Source organism: Equus caballus, chromosome 1, assembly GCF_041296265.1.
Source record: "Equus caballus isolate H_3958 breed thoroughbred chromosome 1, TB-T2T, whole genome shotgun sequence".
Lineage (NCBI taxonomy): Eukaryota > Metazoa > Chordata > Mammalia > Perissodactyla > Equidae > Equus > Equus caballus.
In genome coordinates, this window is record NC_091684.1 from 164,836,636 (window position 1) to 164,854,727 (window position 18,092).

Sequence of the window (18,092 nt, forward strand, 5' to 3'; positions counted from 1 at the left end):
TGTGGTGTACTTTTCTGATCCAGAAAACTGGAAGGCATTATACTTACAAATGACAACTGAAAATTCACTTGCGGGTAATTCACATCAGGAAAATTATAGAGCTTTCCTTAAAAGAAAAGATAAAAATGAACTCTTTCCTCAGTGTCCAGTGCCTTCTGGATGGCCATATCCTTGTTAAAATCAGTTCTTGGTAAAGAAAATAAAATTTCTTGGTAGTTAAAAAGAATTCTCCCATGGACCTCTTCATTCTAGCCAAGCTCAGAGCCATAAATTAAAGTAGGAATCAGCACACTACAGCCTAGGAGCCAAATCCACCTTGTCTACCTGTTTTTTAAATAAAGTTTTATTGGAACACAGCCACACCCTTCACTTGGCATTGTCTGTGGCTGCTTTTGCATAACAATGGCTGAACTGAGTCATTGCTACAAAGACTGTATGACCCACAAAGCCTAAAATATTTATTATCTGTCTCTTCTAAGAAAATTTTGTAGATCCCTGAACTATAGGAGCATTCCTACTGTGGAATTTTTGGAATAATAAACACGTCTGAGGAGTTGAAGAGAATACGACAAGATGAGAGAGGCTTTCGTGAATGCCTAGAATTAGAGCTACTTCTCCATCTCCCCAACAAGAGGCCTGTACGGGTTGGGAGAAGAAATGAACAGCGCTGACCTAATTACTAAAGATTTGACAGTTGCTTGAGGAGAGATGAGTTCCGTATGCTAAAGCTGAAAAGTCAGATGCCACAGTGCTGAGTCGCTGCAGCGGAGGCCAGCGTGTCTTGGAGCAGTATATATACTGTCGTTTATGACATGGACTGCCTTAAAGCTCTTTTTGTCACAACACTCCGCCCTCTTTCAATTAGAAAAGAAGGCAAGCCAAAGAATCCTATGCTTCATGACGTAGTGTTCACCAAAAAGGAGACTTTTAAGAGCTGACTAAATGGATCCAAAAGAAGTCAAGTTAACTTTCACACATATTGTACTGCTTTGAGGGGTAGAGAACTAGCATCTGAAGAGACCCCGCTATTTATAATGGAATCAGTTTCTGTTTTATCAACAACACAGCAACGGGAGGCTGACCCAGCAGACGTGATTCATATTTGGGAGGTGGTTTTAAAAAGATCCTTTTCTATTACAAGAATTTGTGGGGCCAAACCTGATGGTCTAGTGGTTGGAGTTCGGCACTCACCACTTCGGTGGCCTGGGTTCGTTTCCCAGCTGCGGAACCACACCACCCATCTGTCAGTTTTCATGCTGTGGCGGCAGCTCACGTAGAAGGACTAGGACTTACAACTAGGATATGCGACCACTTTATTGGCAGGGGCGAAAAACAAAAGAGGAAGTTTGGCAACAGATGTGCTCAAGGCAAATCCCTCCCTTCAAAAAAACCAAACCAAAAAAACAATTTGTGTTGTTTTCCTAATCCTGAAAACAAATGAGAGAACACTTTTTGCTTAATTCCTTCCTGTGAAATGCATTCTGGCTTCCACAAAGGAAACAAAAGAGGAAAAGAAAAAGATAAAAATTTGAAGTGACATTAAAAATGTGTAGGAATTTTCAGTTGATGAATTAACAAATAGGCAAATGAAAAACCACCTTTGCAGGGGAGGGAATTAGCATGAAAGACCATAAGCAAAACTATGACCTACGCAAAATTGTTTTCCACATTCGTCTTGCTCCCTCCAGCTGGAGAGGTTACTGATCTGCAATGCCTGCTGAGCCATACTGGAGCTTGAGACAAAAGGAAAAATACGTGCTCCTATACACACGTATCACAATATCTTTCCACAATTTGAACCAAGTGGAGAAGTTAATAAAAACTCTAAAGTTAAAACAAAAGACTATATATAGAACCCTGCATTGCCCAATCTCTTTGCATACTGTTAACCCTTATAAACCTGCCTGGACGGGAACGTGATCAGCATGTGGGCCAGCAACCAGAATCATTGGCAATGATTGTTTTCTTTGCACAATAATGCAGGATCATAAAACAAACAAAACAACAACTGCTTGTCTTTATTTAAAATTTGGGGGCTGGGCTGGTGGCATAGTGGTTAAGTTTGTGTGCTCTGCTTCAGTGGCCTGGGGTTTGCAGGTTTGGATCCTGGCTGCAGACCTACACACCACCCATCAAGCCATGCTGTGGCAGCATCCCATATACAAAATAGAGGAAGATTGGCAAACACGTTAGCTCGGGGACAATTTTCCTCACCAAAAAAAATTGTTTATTTTGACTACTGAGGTTTGTGTCTCTTCTTTAAACTTTGCCCCTAAAACGAGTACCTTGCACATCTCACCCTAATCCTGGCCCTGTTGATCTGTTATTCAGATTTTTCCTGAGATGTTAGGTTGCTCTGTAAGGAGCAAAAAATTTCTTGGTTGTCTTCTTCAATATATGCTGTTAGCCTAGTGTTTTTCAAATGTCCTAGGAACGCAAGAGTTCCAGAGATATTATTAGGTGTTCTGAAAAAAAAGGTATTTTTATTGTCAAAGAAGTTTGGGAAATTGCAACTATTCTGTTTCTGTCCCTCAGAGTTTCGTTAGCATATTAAGGTTCTGAGAAGTCCCACAGCAAAGATAGCTGTTAAATCGTGTTAACAACACTTATGTGGCCTTTTGTTTCATAGAGCATCATTATCATCTTAGTAGACACATGTATTATTTAACTATAGCTGCATAACAAATGACCCCAAAACTTAGTGGTTTAAAATGGCAATAAGGGGCCAGCCCACGGCTGAGTGGTTAAGTTCGCGCACTCTGCTTTGGCGGCCCAGAATTTTGCCAGTTCTGATCCTGGGCGAGGACCTAGCACTGCTCACCAAGCCATGCTGAGGCAGTGTCCCACAGAGGAGAACCAGAAGGACCTGCAACTAGAATGTACAACTATATACTAGAGGCTTTGGAGAGAAGAAGGAAAAAACATTTAAAAAGATTGGCAACAGATGTTAGCTCAGGGCTAATCTTTTAAAAAATAAATAAACAAAATAAAATGACAGTAAACCTTTATTATTCTCACAGTTTCTGTGGGTCTGGATTTGGGGAGCAATTTAGCTGGGTGTCTCTAGCACGGGATCTCTCAGGAGGTTTAGTAAGGATGTCCACCAGGACCACAGCCATCTGAAGGCAGAGGCCTCAATTCAGAAAGGTTCACGCATGGATCTTTCCACAGGTGCCTGAGTCCTCATGGCACGGTAGCTGACTTCCTCCAGAGTGAGTGTCCAAGAGAGAGACTCATGCAGAAGCTATACTTTTTTATGACCTAGCCGCAGAAGTCAAATATCATCACTTTCACGATTTCCTGACATTATTCATTAACAGTAAGCCACGAAGTCCAGCCCATACTCAAGAGGAAGGAGTTTGGTTCCACCTTTCGAAGGGAAGTGTGTTAAAGAAATTGTGAACCTATTTTAAAAATCATCACAGAACATAACATGGGAAATTTTTCTAGAAAATGTTCTTCTGTTTTCTACCTAGATATTTCTACTCATTGAGGGCAGAAATCCAAGCTTAAAACTTGACCTGCAGCTGGCCACTCTGGTAAACAACAACAGGCTTGGTGACTGTTAAGAGACGTCTGTTGCATTCACTCACCTTCCTCTCTGGTTAGAGCAATCCACTTTTCTTTTAGGTAACCGTTTCTCCTCAACCCCATGTGGGCTTGGTGGGAATGCCAGTCATGGTGCCACTAGCACCACCATCATCCTAGAGGTGTGTACAGGACCAAGTGGCTGATCAGAGACCCACCCGGCCCCTGTTCCTAATGATTGCATTAGTGAGAGGCATGTGGCCCAAGAGAATTCCCTAATATTTGATATTTATTGCTAGGAGAGTAGTAGATGCAATGTTGCAAGGAGGAAACCATCTGTAGTAGAAGAGAAGAAGAGACAGCGAGGGAGGAAACCATTTGTAGTAGAAGAGAAGAGACAGCGAGGAGAAACAGAAAGCAAGAGAGTCCCAGTGACTCACTTGAGCCCCTGGATCCAGTTCTGCATGAAGCCACTTCAGTTATGTGGACTCTTCTCTTAACTTTAAATCTGGTTTGAATTGTATTTCTTTTGCAACTAACGGAGTCCTAACAATTGAGCTACAACGACCCAGCATAGATAACAAAAGTGATTTTTAACAGTGCCTTTCAAGCATTAGGCAAAGCTAGAAATAAATTAGACCAAATTTATGGAACAAACTGGCCCATTAGAGATAAAATTATAAAAATGTTTTATTTTATTTTTCTACATTATTCAGGGTTATGTTTAATTTTTTTCTACCCTGTGTTATATTTTGCAGATCTTCTAGCTTTTCTGGTCACTCTCAGCTATTAATTACCCAAACTCTCATGCAAATTAAGATTTTTTTACCTCCCTGCTTCCCAGCTCAGGCTAGACACAGTTTAGCTTTCAACTACGCCCCTGCTCACCTCCCCACACTTTGTTCCCACACCTATGGTGCCGCTGCTTTCTCCAAGGTTTGAAATGAGGACAGAGAGCGTTCAGAGACAGATAGTGTCTTCTGTGAGTGATACAGTTGGTAAACTGGCATTGGTGCCCTTTGGGTTTCATTGAATATTCAAATTCGTGTTTTGTTCTCGAGTCTTTTGTGGATCTTTTTGGAGACTCACACACACACGTGTATACATATGCACACACTTTCACACATTTCCGGGGGCTTCTCACTGAGTTTTCCCAACGTAGGTGCTGCATCCTTTGGCTGGCCACTAATGCCTTGGTACCTGACTTCTGGAAGTCCACTCCCACAGATTGTGTTTGTTGAGTTCATGTTGTCCTGCTGATGCTCCTCTCAGGCAGAGTCCAGGACAGCTGGAATCTTCTGTGAGGTCACATCTTACCACAGGAATTGTCCTTTGCCTTGCTCCACCAAACTCTGGAGGTGCAGGGTTTTCCTGGGATGGGTGATACCTGGCAGGCGCCAGGCCAACTTTCTCTGTCTGTGAATGCCTGCAAAGGCCCAGCATGGCATTTCAGATGTAAGGGTACTTAGATTTCTTGACTCTGGGGTTTCGGTCCAAATTAGATAATAAGCAAGATCCCATTTTAATAATCTTCACAACTATGCAACTAGATTTTAGAATCAATTTCGGGCAGAGAGCCTTTTTATTAACCCATTGGCATCTGCTTATTTCAAGGCCAGTCCCAGTAGTGACCTGTACAAGCTAAACCTTTGAGTCACGAGAGTGTATTTTAAACATGCTGTGTGGGAAATTGACAAGAAAGCAGAGTTCTTGTCCTTGATTTGTTTGTTGTCAAATGGATGTGGTAGAGCAATCACACGTGGGTTCCCAGTAGCATGATTGAGAGAGATGTACGTACAACCATCTGGAGCTCACCTCTAAAACATATTTTCTCATTGAAAGGGGGAAGTGCAGGATAACAGAATCAGAAAGTCTGAGAAGATCTAAAAGACTTCTTGAATGAATACAGTCCAACTCAGAATATGATTGTTAGCCTACTTTGTACATGGGATGTGGTATTAAATTTTGGGTTTATATAAAGCAGCAATCCCTTAAGGAATTTACAATTTGATAGGAAATATGAACTAGGTAATAAAATAAATATGATGAAAGGGTATTATAATTTTCATATTAATTTAGATATTACATTTTTTAAGCATAGCTTGCTTCTTTTAAAAAAACTTGACTAGAGTGGATTATTATCATTTGATTTTAGACTCTGAACTTATAGTTATTTGTTTCTTTTAAAATGGAGATGGGGGGGCTGGCCCCGTGGCCGAGTGGTTAAAGTTTCAGGCACTCTGCTTCAGCATGCTGGATTCGTGGGTTTGGATCCCAGGTGCAGACCTACTCCTCTTGTCAGCCATGCTGCAGAGGCGTCCCACATACAAAGTGGAGGAAGATTAGCACAGATGTCAGCTCAGGGCTCGTCTTCTTCAAGCAAAAAAAGAGGAGAATTGGCAACGGATGTTAGCTCAGGGCTAACCTTCCTCACCCCCCAAAAAAAAGAGAGAAAAAGGAGTTGGAACCACTTTTTTTACCTGTTGGGGCACAGGCTTCTAAACTTTGAACTGAATCAAATGGTCTTTCCTAAGTTTCCTGAAAGCTAATTGGTGCAAAGTGGTCTTTTATTGATTTTAAAAATGCTTTAATCAATAGTGTAAACCATTCATACCTAATTTTAAGTGCTCCCCTTATAACCGCTTTCTGTTCCTTTTTTACTTCTTCCAAAATTCACCTCTAATGTATCCATTTTTACCTGTGGTTGTAATTCTGGTTTCCCTCCATGCAAGTCATTCAACACTATAACTTTAGTGCAGTCAATGAGTCTGTTTTATAACTCAACGGCTGTTACCCTGAGAGACACTTAACATTCTATGATTTTATGGTTGTTATATATAAATTTTGAGTTCTATTTTTAGTGCCATTATTGCTTAAAGTATTGATCAGACAGCAGATAAGAGAGAGTCAGTGAATTTCCAAATTTCTATAAACTGTTCTTTTAAAAGAAATCAAGATTAAAAAATTTTTTCTTTTATGATCTGGATTTATGATGTAAGGACAAGCTGAAAATTCTAGGAATTTTACTAGACTAATGTTCAAAATCTTTAATGTGGCCTACCAGGTCTGGAGTAAAAGAACATAATTCTTTTGTAGTAGCAAAAGAAGGTCAACGGTAAAGAGACTCAGAAATAAGCCCAGAAGAACAGTCCCTGTCTTGCCTCAGTCTTCACTTAATAGAGTGCAGAGATTCCAAAGAAAATGCCAAGTAGAACTGAAAGAACCATAGAGTAGGAGGGCAACGGGGTAGAGTGGGAGATAGCTAAAGCTAAGTTGGGGTTATATTGTGTCAGCGTTCAAAGAAACGTGTGGGTGTTTGTTCTTTATCCTGTAGGCAGTAAGATGCCTTCAAAGAATTCTGAGTGACGGTATGGCATGATCAAGTCTGTAGCTGACTGCAATGTGGGAGAAAGATTTGAAAAGTGAAAAGTTAGAGGCAAACAAGCTAGTTAAGTGGCTGTTAGGATCATCTTGGCCATGTATGACACAGTATCTAGTAGATTCTTACCCTAAATTATTACCAATGATAATTAGCCAAGAATTAGAAAATATATCAGAAAGTTTCACTGATAATTGTTAGGTCAAGATTATTTAGGGGCATCAGAGAAGTTTTGTCACTGGCTGTGTGCTAATAGCCAATGATAATCAAGACATGAGTCAAAGATTTCAATGTTAAGTCTGAAGAATTTTCCTTCCAGCTAACCTCTCCCTGTGTCCTGCCCTTGGCCTCCAAATCCCATGGTCAGAGAAGTCTAGGCAATGAAAAAGTTGGGAGTCAGGAAATTTTACAGTTTAAAATATTATAGCTATTGGTGTCTCACCTGAAAGCTGGTAAGTTTCACAGCAAGAGTTTCTCCTTCTAAGGAATATTTAGGGTTTCAAGGTTAGTAGTAAGAAAAATCTGAAAAATGCAATGATGTGAATCGAGCATGTTATTGATAGATGAAGACAGTGTTTAAGTGGTTAAAAGAAGGCCTATTGAGGCATATATTCCTTTCTACTTTAGTTATTTAGCAGATAATGATCTACTTTTATTCAGTTTTATGCAACGATCACCCAAAGCAGTATTAAGAGAAACATGATTTAGAGAAAGATAGAACAGCGTGTTGGAACAGACAATGGATATGGCTTTGATATCACAAAGATTATGGATCTAGATAAGGCACTTAAATAATAATGAAGGCTTTAGATTCTCATGTTGAACGACTCAGTTAAGCACTGTAAAATCCCAGAATATTCTGGCTCTTACCACTTGAAGTTAGTAGAAATGGAATTAGAAAGATCCAGGCTTTGCATTTATACTTAAAATCATTGAAATTCTATCTTCCAAGAATCAAGAGATTTAGATTCAAGTGTTTAGAAGAACTAGGATGCATGTGTGTGGGTGAAGTATTAGCTTTTAGTTGGCAAAATACTGATCTTTGATGAGGGAAACCAAAATTGTTTCAAATTATATGTCACAGACCTCAATTGCTCTGCCGAACTATTTTCCAGTTTGGTGAGTTGTTTTATTCCTTGATTCCTGTTTATACTTTTCCAATCCAGCTAGGGAAAATGAAATGGATCCTATTGAGCCAGAATTCTCCCCTTAAGTCTTATGAACTCAGTGGCTTGTTAACAGTGCACCAGCACAAAACAAACAAGCTTTGCTATTGGAAAATTTCTAAGCAAGCTTCATCTCAACCCCGTTCTATTGAGGGTACCCATAAGCATTTTCAAGGAGCATGGATTTTATGACTGCAGCTTGAATGCAGCTGTGTCTTTTCCAATCTAAGGCCAAGAGACAAAATGCAACATGAGATTTTTAAACATTCCAAGGCCCATCTGCCATGTAACCCACTTATCTTTGTGGCTGCAAGTTCTTTATTGATCCAAAATGGTAAAGGGAAGAAAAAAAAGGCAACAAAGGGGGAAAATGTAGGGGGAGAGAAAAACCATAAATCCATTCTTTTGTTGTTCTTCCAGCAGCATCTGTGAGCAATTGTCACAATTACTAGTCAAACTGTATTTGACTTGTTGCCAACATGAATTTTCCAAAAAACCAATGTAAACAAACTCTGCAAGTACTTCCTCATTTGCCAAGCCAGTAATTATTTACTTTGTTTGGGCCTAGCATTAATGTCAGTTCAGCTTTCAGCCTGTAATGTGTTTGTTAATGAAACCGTGAGGTCTAAAGCTACATATTAACCTTGCCACCCTTCAATTTTGAGCTCAATAAAGTTGCACCATGGTTTTGTAAACCAGTGTTGGGGGACAGGCAAATGATTAATTATATTTTTCCCTTTTCCTTTATCCAAGCAAATTGTTGATCTTTAAACCTGCCTCTCATTTTAAAGTTAACAAACCGAAATTCAGCCGCGGGGAGATATGATATCATTCAGACAAGTTGCCGTGGCTGTTTTGATGCCATATTTGGAAGTCAACAGCAGTGGAGTCTGCATTCGTGTGTAGTAACCTTGCAGGCACTGGGCACTTCTTGAAAAGAAGGAAAATTCCTCAGGGAGTTGGGGAATATCAATTTGGTAGGGAAGTGATGGAATGCATGGTTGGGACCCAGGATTCATTTTGTGCAGACTAAATGAAAGGCAGGTGGTTTGAAGATGTCTGAGTAATTCAGCTAGGGAAGAGACAAAAATTCCTGATTGGGCTGGGGAAGCAGAGGCTGGAGAGAAGGAGACTTAGGAGCTAAAGGATATGATATTTTTCTCCTGGTCACAATGGAATCTGCTTCTGTTTCTGGTCTATTAAATATATATTATGTACTGATAGTGACCTAGAATACAACAGAGGACAGGTGAAAGCCCTATCTCATGGAATTTATATTCCAATGGGAAATGGGGAGGACAGATAATAAACAAGGAAACAGGCAAATTAGTTTCAGATTGTAATGAATATTCTGAAGTCAGTGAAAAAAAGGATGAGAAAAGAAATCTCTGGGGAAGCCACTTTTGATGGGTGGTCAGAGAAGGCCTCTCTGGGAGCTGGACATTTGAGCTGAGACTTGAAGAATGTCACAGAACCCCTATTAGAATGTATGGGGACAAAACTTTTCAGAGAGAGGGAACAACAGCAAGTATGACAGCTGTTTGATGAGTACCCAGAGAGGGAGGAAAAGCAAGGTGGGTGTGTCCAGTGAGGGGGCAGAGAGAGGGGACTGGGAGGAGATGGGCTTGTGTATTGTTTCCCAAAGCAACGTTGGATGGCAAAGGAAAGAAGTGATGGGGTTTTAGGATTACACTTCTAAGAAGAGGAATCCTTCCGAAGATTAATTTGGCCATCTTAATTTGTTTTGGAGAGGGACAGACATGAAGGGGAAAGCATCTGGTAGTTACTAGATAAAAATTCCCCAGAAAAAATATCACTTTTTATAAGCTCCTTCCTGACCACTTCCTTCTCTGAGTATTTGGAGGTTTAGAAGCCTCAGGAACTGTCTAGAAATTTGACTTACAGATGAAATTTAGTTCTTTACTGTGGAGCTATGACTATTTGATTTACTTGACATGGAAATTGAATCCAGATAGAAATGTCTATTTTATCTAATGTAAAGCTATAATGTTTCAGGAAGTTAGATGATTATTTTCCCCTTTATCTCCAGAGAAGGTGTGAATAAATCCCCCCAAAGGGATAATTTTGTTTAGCATCAGAAACTGATGGTTGTGTTTGATTATGTAGTTCTGAGCTCAGAATAGGCATTTTATGCAAAAATCAATATGAATTATGGAAAGAATCTAGCATTTTAGTTATACAGTGTAAGGATTTTATAGTTAGCTACAGTGAGGAAGGAAACTACAGAAGGCAATTTCGAGAATCTTTCAGGAATCCTTTTTCTGGGGAAACACTTTACACTTAACAGTATAAGTTGATGAAAAATGCACAAATTGGACATTCTCAAAATAAATGGCGAGAGAGAATGTAAAGAATCTTATGAAAAATGTCAATTCCTTATGAAAAATTATATTTTGACTTTCTCGGATGCCAAGAGTCCTTGCATTCATATCTTGTGGATTTTATTTAACATATTTATTTTCAAGTAATCTTAGCTTATGAGCTAAAATTTTCAACTTGTCATACCAAACATATTTTTAAAACAACAACCCTCCAACCCTAGTATACATAAATCAGGAACAGAACCTAAATTTGTGGATAATTGGATTGAGCTCTGTGCTTAAAGATGAAGGAGACAAAAGCTTGTCCCCAAGCAACGTTTGATAGTCTTAGTCTTATCTGTGGATGTTTTACACCAGGCGTGGAGGCAGTATTTGTTTACAGTGATTTGTGCTATTTGCAGTGACATTTTATTTGAGCTGGTATCCTGTATCCAAGCCAAAGCATCCACGTATAACGGCTTGTTTTGCTCTCTCCCTTTGGTTCAAATGTGATCCTAAAGCAACATCGCCTCTTCTGATGGCCATGTTGGCAAGCCAATGAAGTGGTTTGTGATACGGGGACAGAGGCTATAGAGCAAGGATGATAACAGAAGACAATGACATGTTAGGCGAGCTTTGTGACAGCTGTAGCCTTCAGAGGCGTGGAAACAGCGCTGCAGGCAACCTTTGTAGATATTATGCGCAGAACTCAATAAACTTCAACTCACCGGATTTGGGAGTAATCGAAAACTGACTCCTCCACTGTTTACACTTCTCAAGTCAATCTGGAAAATCCTAGTGATATCTGCATTTTTAAAAAGCATCATCTTTTGTGATAATCATCACTGGAAGAGACACAGAGAGCCTCTTCCATACTGTTTACGGCTGGAATCTTAAAGAGCCACATAATGCTTTCTCGTCAATGATCCCATGAGCCACACATGTTTTCATGCATATAGTTGAGTCATGCTATACAGATGGGCACTGAGTAATGCTCAAGGCATTTTCCACTTTTTTCTTGTTCACAGTCCTCCAAGTCTTTTTACCCTCCCTCCCGCTGGCTCCTAGCCATTGTTTCTGGAAAGTTCTCTTCTAAGTCAGCGATGACAATCAAGTTGAAAGTGACTTCCGTGGACATTGTTAAGTGAAATGGTCAATGAATTAGTGTTTCTAAAAAATTTTAATTTATACTGATGATATTAAAAATTTGTTTACTTATTTTTACAAATATATTGTAAAATTTTCTGCCCATTTCTGCAAAGTTAAGAGCATGGAAAAGAGAGAAAGATTTAAAAATGTGGAAAAGGGAAACCACAGTGAAAGATACAATCGATTCAACAAAAATGCTTGCTTTTTTTCAAAATGTACTTGTGGAAACCAATGATGGTACCATATTTAAACCAGACTAAGAATCATCCCAGAATTATAATGTACTGGATGAAAGGCAAGGGCTTTTTTTGTTTTGTTTTGTTTTTATCCCTATGGCTTTTACTAAGAAACCCACATGTGGTTTAGTTACTTCACGTTCATTTTATTATTATTGGGTTTTTTTGGTCAGAAAGATTGGCCTTGAGGTAACATCTGTGCCAGTCTTCCTCTATCTTGTATATGGGATGCTGCCACAGCATGGCTTGATGAGTGGTGTCCAGGGCCACACCTGGGATCTGAATCTGAGAACCCTGGGCCGCCAAAGCAGAGCAGGTGAACTTAAACACTGTGCCGCTGGGCTGGCCCCACTTCATGTTTCTTTTAATATCGAAGTGATAGAGCACTATATCTTACTTGCACCCCACATCAGTTGTATATTTTCCTTTCAGCTATCCATTTGGTAATTCATTGATTCATGTTTAGTAAATGCCTAGCATAAGAGAAGTACTAAGGATATAAAGAAAAGTAAAACCCATCCTCTGCCCTCAGGAACCTTATTATTTAGGGCACATTTGTATGCACTCACACATGTATGTGCTCACACACACACTTGCACACACATATATTTTGCCAAAGTGTTTTATCTGCCAAATTACAGCCTCGCCTGTCTACTTCTAATCTGGCGGTCAGAGTGTGAAGAAAAATGTATTTTTAGCCTTGGGCCCAGAAAGTAACTGAGATTTCTCTGACCGGATACAAAATAGCCATGAGGATTGGAGAAAGAATTCCCTTTTCCCTTTAAAACAAAGAGTATTGAACCTATTGAGTTGAAAAAAATCTTAGGTTTATGTATCTTCAACTATTCAGGTCTCAAAATACACTTTCACTGTAGACATTAAATAGGGTGAAATGTCTTACTCTGAATCCAGGCAAGGCAGACAGAGTCGCTCCCAATCCTGCTTCTCTAAGCCCTGACAAAGGTGAAGGAACTGAGCATCTCAGATTCCACAGATACTCACATTGGCATTTGTGATCTTTCATAGTCTTTACGTACATCTTCTACATTGCAATTTTGAGTGAAAAACCTACCTTTCTCAGTACTGGTGGGTGTGGCACAATATCCTGAATAAAAATTTAGTTTGCTCTTTTGGCAGGTAAATTTATTTCTAGTGTAATTTTGGAGAAGCGCATTTGTTTTTACCTTGGATTCTTCCAAATATTGTTTGAAGATGTTGTGCTAAGTGCATCTTTAGCTCACATTACATCTACGCCTATTTGCATAGATACAATAGCTTCTCTGTGTATGTGTGTGGGGGTTCATTTGATCTTAAAAGCTTAAGCATCAGCTTATGCCTTTAATATATAAATAATTTTGTAACCACACTTCTTATGCTGTATTATAACCACGTTTACCATCAACATGACAGTGAGCCCATGGGGGACGACAATTGTCTGTTATTCATCTCAGCAACTCCAGTACCTAACTGGGTACTGAGACAGCGAAGCCTTGGATAAATAGGATGTAAAACTGAGGCATGGAAGGGTCAGTCACAAAGGTGGCAGCAATGTGTGAGTCCCAATGTAAAACATATTTTAGAAATGCAAACACACTTTCAGTTCCTGAGAAGCAAATTCACCCTGGGTAATAGCATCTACTGAACACACAGAATTTGAATATTTGCTACCATTTATTGAGCTCTTCATTTGCATTATAGTCTGTGTGCTAAGCGCTTTATGTATATTATCTCATTTAATCGTCTCAGCAACGGAAGAGATGGGTAAAGGCAATTACAGGACAACAAAAGAGATGTTGTGATGGCTGAATACAAATTCCATGGGGGCAAGGATGCTTTCTGTTTCCTGCTCTGTTACTGATTTGTATCTCTGGTTAGCAGACGTGCCAGAGGAGGCTCTACCAGGAGTGGAAAGACTGTGTTTGGGGCTTGAGGGGAATCAAAGTGTTTAAGAGAAGGTCCCTCTCTGCCCTGGAAGCCTGGAAAGAGCTTTTTGAATGTATTTGGTCTTTAGAAGAGCATTTGTAAGCTTGGTGACCAATGTCTCCTCAGAATATTTGGGACTAAAACCTGACCTCCGTGGGCTAAGAATGAAACAAGTGGTAGAAGTCTGCAGAATGCATGGCCACTCTTCCCGGAAGTTTGATGAAAAGAACAAGAGTGAGGGGAATCATCTGAGGGGGATCGGGGTTGAAAGAAGATTCTTATCACTTTTCTTGGGGAGGAAATCAAATCCATCACTGGTAAACTGAGGGCAAAGAAAAAGGTGGAGAGGAATATAGTAAAAATACACGGAGGATAGAAGCCAGTTACAGGAAGAAGCAAAAAGAGATGAGAACTAGACTGCTGAGGCATAATTCTATCTAAATCTTTTGTGAAAATTTAAAGAAATCTCTGCTTTTATATGCCTATTTATCCCCTATAAGATATCCCGTGGATGGCATTGCTTAGACTTCTACTTCAAACTCTCATTAAGCTGATTATTTGTTATGATTCCAATCACTCATCCAAGACAGTTAATATACTTTTGAATAATATTTTATTAAAAATAATCAGTGTTGATAAGTAATACAAGTTTCTTTTAGAAAATTTGGAAAATACAGATGTCAAATAATTTTGTATTTTAAATTCATTCTAAATATATTCGTTATCCTCCTATTAGTAGGAATTATGATGATCATAATCACCCTGAGTCGGTCTTTCTCTACCGCCTATCTATATTTTGAAAAGTTTTATTCCTTTTTCTAAAACAAAAATAAGATCCTATAGCAGAAGCTATTCTAAAATTTGCTTTTTAAAACAATATCTTTTTGCGATTTTTCATGTCATTCCACATAATTCTATCTCATCATTTTACTGGCTAAAGAGAATTAAATTGTACGCATTTATTATAATTTGTTGAGTAATTTCTTATTGCTAGATATTCTAGTGCTTTTAGATTCTTTTTGTTTTCAAAGATTGGCACCTGAGCTAACAACTGTTGCCAATCTTCTTTATTTGTGTGTTTTTTCTGCCCCCAAACCCCCCAAGTACATAGTTGTATATTTTAGTTGTGGGTCCTTCTAGTTGTGGCATGTGGGACGCCGCCTCAACGTGGCCTAATGAGCAGTGCCATGTCCGCGCCCAGGATCCTAACCTGCGAAACCCTGGGCAGCCAAAGCAGAGCTTGAAAACTTAACCACTCGGCCACGGGGCCGGCCCCTGCTTTTAGATTTTTATATTATAAACAGCTATCCATGACTATTCTTGGCATCCTAGGAATGAACTGCTGAGTCAGAATAAGCATCATTTTATGGCTTTTGTAGTTTTCCTGATTGTCCTCCATAGAGGTTGTACCAATGTATGTGATCGCCAAGAGAATAGGAGAGTGGTTGTTGCTCACACTCTGGCTAATTTTAGGGACTAGCCTTAACAAATCCTCCCTAATGCCAAATTTTATTTGATACATATTTCATTATGGTCCTACTTTGTACTTTTACTGTAATAAGTTGAACTTATTTCTACTGGCTCTTTCTGTCACTCTGTGCTCATTTACTTAACTGGTTATTTGACACATTTTGCATTGGGGTTGAATTTCTTTCTCAATGTCTTGCAAATACTTTTTAAATGTTATATATTGAAATCTGAACCATTTGTTAGGCATTATGTTCTGTAAATATTTCCCTTTTTGTCATTTGTAGTTTATTTTATGATTTAGGTCATGCATAAGTTTAAAAAATTTGATGTATTAAGCCTTTTTCTTTATAGTTTCTACCTTTCCTGTGAGGCTAAAGACTGTATAAATATTCACATAGTATGTTTATGGTTTTACATTTTACATTTGAATCTTTAAACCCTTTGGGATTAATTTCATTGTATGGTGTCAGATAAGCAGTTAAATTTAAGATTATTTTTGTTTGGCCAGTTGTCTAAACACCACTTACTGAATAATCAATTTTCTTCCTCACAGCTTCCTCATTCTTACCATATATTAAGTTCTAATAAATACTGCATTTTAAGTCTCAATGTTATCATTTTCTCCATTAATATTTCTGTCATTTCCTGTAATAATATCATATTGTTTATTTTATTATACATTTATAATGTCACTTAGATAAGATTCCTTCATCTCTTACAGTTTCAGAAAGTTTTGGCTCTTTTAACGTACTCATTCCATGAGTAGCCTCACGGTTATTTTGGCAGCAATGTCCATACAGTGGAATACTATTTAGCAATAAAAAGCTGCAAACCACTGACACACGTTACACCAAGGATGAACCTCACAAACTTAACGCTGAGTGAAAGAGCCAGACGCAAGAGATCTCATAACGTATGATTCCAGTTATATGAAATCTCTAGACAAGGCAAATCTATAGTGGTAGATTAGTGGTTACATGGTGGCTGAGGGTTGGAATGGGAATTAATTGTAATTAACTATAATGGGCGTGAGGGGTCTTATTGGGGTGATGAAAATGTTTTAAGACTGATTTTGTTGGATGGCTTCGCCATGCAGTAAGATTACTAAAAACCATTGGATTGTGCACTTGAAATGAGTGAATTTAAGATATGTAAAATATAGTTCAGTAAAGTTGTTACTAAAAAAGAATTATTCTGGGGCCAGCCCTGTGGCCAAGTGGTTAAGTTCACGCACACTGCTTCTGTGGCCCAGGGTTTTGCGGGTTTGGATCCTGGGTGCAGACATGGCACCGCTCATCACGTCATGCTGAGGTGGCGTCGCACATAGCACAACCAGAAGGACCTACAACTAGAATATACAGCTATGTACTGGGGGCCTTGGGGAGAAGAAGGAAAAACAAAGAATTATTCTGGCAAGTTAAATTGCAGTCTTGGCTTCTCATTAAAAATTATCACTGTGTTTTGTTTGGAATTGGACTATATTTATATATTAATTTCAGAATTGACATCTGATAATATTAAGTTTTCTTTTCTAAGCTATGATATTTACTTCCCAGGAAATATTTATAACTTAATTCCTACAAATCCGCGATTGTACTATTAATTCCTTACACCATTATGTTTTCTGTTTGTTTTATTTTTAGGTGGTTCTTGTTGTTGATGTTGTTGTTGATGTTGTCTATTAAATGGAATAACCGGTTATTGATGATATAATAGGAGACTGCTTGATTTTTATGTATTTATTTTCTAAACAGTCCCATTGATAAAATCACTTATTAGTTCTAATGTTCTGGAATGCACCAAAAGGTGTGAGTTACGTTAGCAATCTGACTGACCTCTGGCCCAGAGTCTTTACAATGACAGGTTATAGATTTAGTCACGAGTTTAATAATTTCTCTATGAGTTTTTCCCCATAGTTGTTAGACAAAGGTCACTTGATCCTGGTGATTTATCAACATCTAGTTTGTCAATTTGGTTTAAATTTAGAATTTCTACTACCAATATCAGACTTTAAATCTATGACCTACCAACTTGAAAATAGAGCTTTAGAGTGGGAAATTTTATAACAGTGTGCTTAGTCAATTAACTATCTAATGTATAACAGTGATTAGAATTTCATCGAATTCAAGCGTATGTCAAGAGATCAGAATCAGACACTGGCCATCAGGTAAATTAACAAACCATTTGGCTGGGAATAGAATGATTAGCACAGGGATAATCTACTCAGTTGCTGATCATTATTGGGCATGAGACAGTTATCTGATATCTTCATGTTTCAGTAAATACTGAGCAAACCATTACCACTAAGAAAAAAATAAAGATTTTAGTTGCTTGCCTTTGGTTGTTGATATATTTTCCATTTAAATACACTCTAAGGTACTAATGCACACTCTAATTACGAGATAAAGGTATATGAGAAGAAATTAGAAAGGTCAAGTGGTAATAAATTTACAAAAAGAATTAAAAAAAACAGAGAAGATATTACCCTGGAATTCACTTAGAAGTGTTAGGCAGTGTGAGGATAGAAGTGAATTTGGACAAACTGGTAAAGCTCTGGGGACTGTAGCATTATAGTGGAAAGTTATGTGAAAGAGGGTCAAAGTGGTGATTTTAACCTCAGCATTTCTGGCACACCTTAATATATTTAACCTAAAGATTTATATTCTATGAATTAACTGGGAAATTTTATCGTATTGTCATATTTTGAACCTAGTAAATCATTATTATCCCACTAGGATATACATTTCTGTGTTGGTCAAGGTTCTTGTTCCTAGCAACAAAAAGTGACTCTGGAGGGGCTGGCCCAGTGGCCTAGAGGTTAAGTTTGCACCCTCTGCTTTGGCAGCCTGGAGTTCGTGGGTTTGGATCCCAGGGGTGGACCTACGCACTGCTCATCAAGCATCCCACATACGAAAAAGAG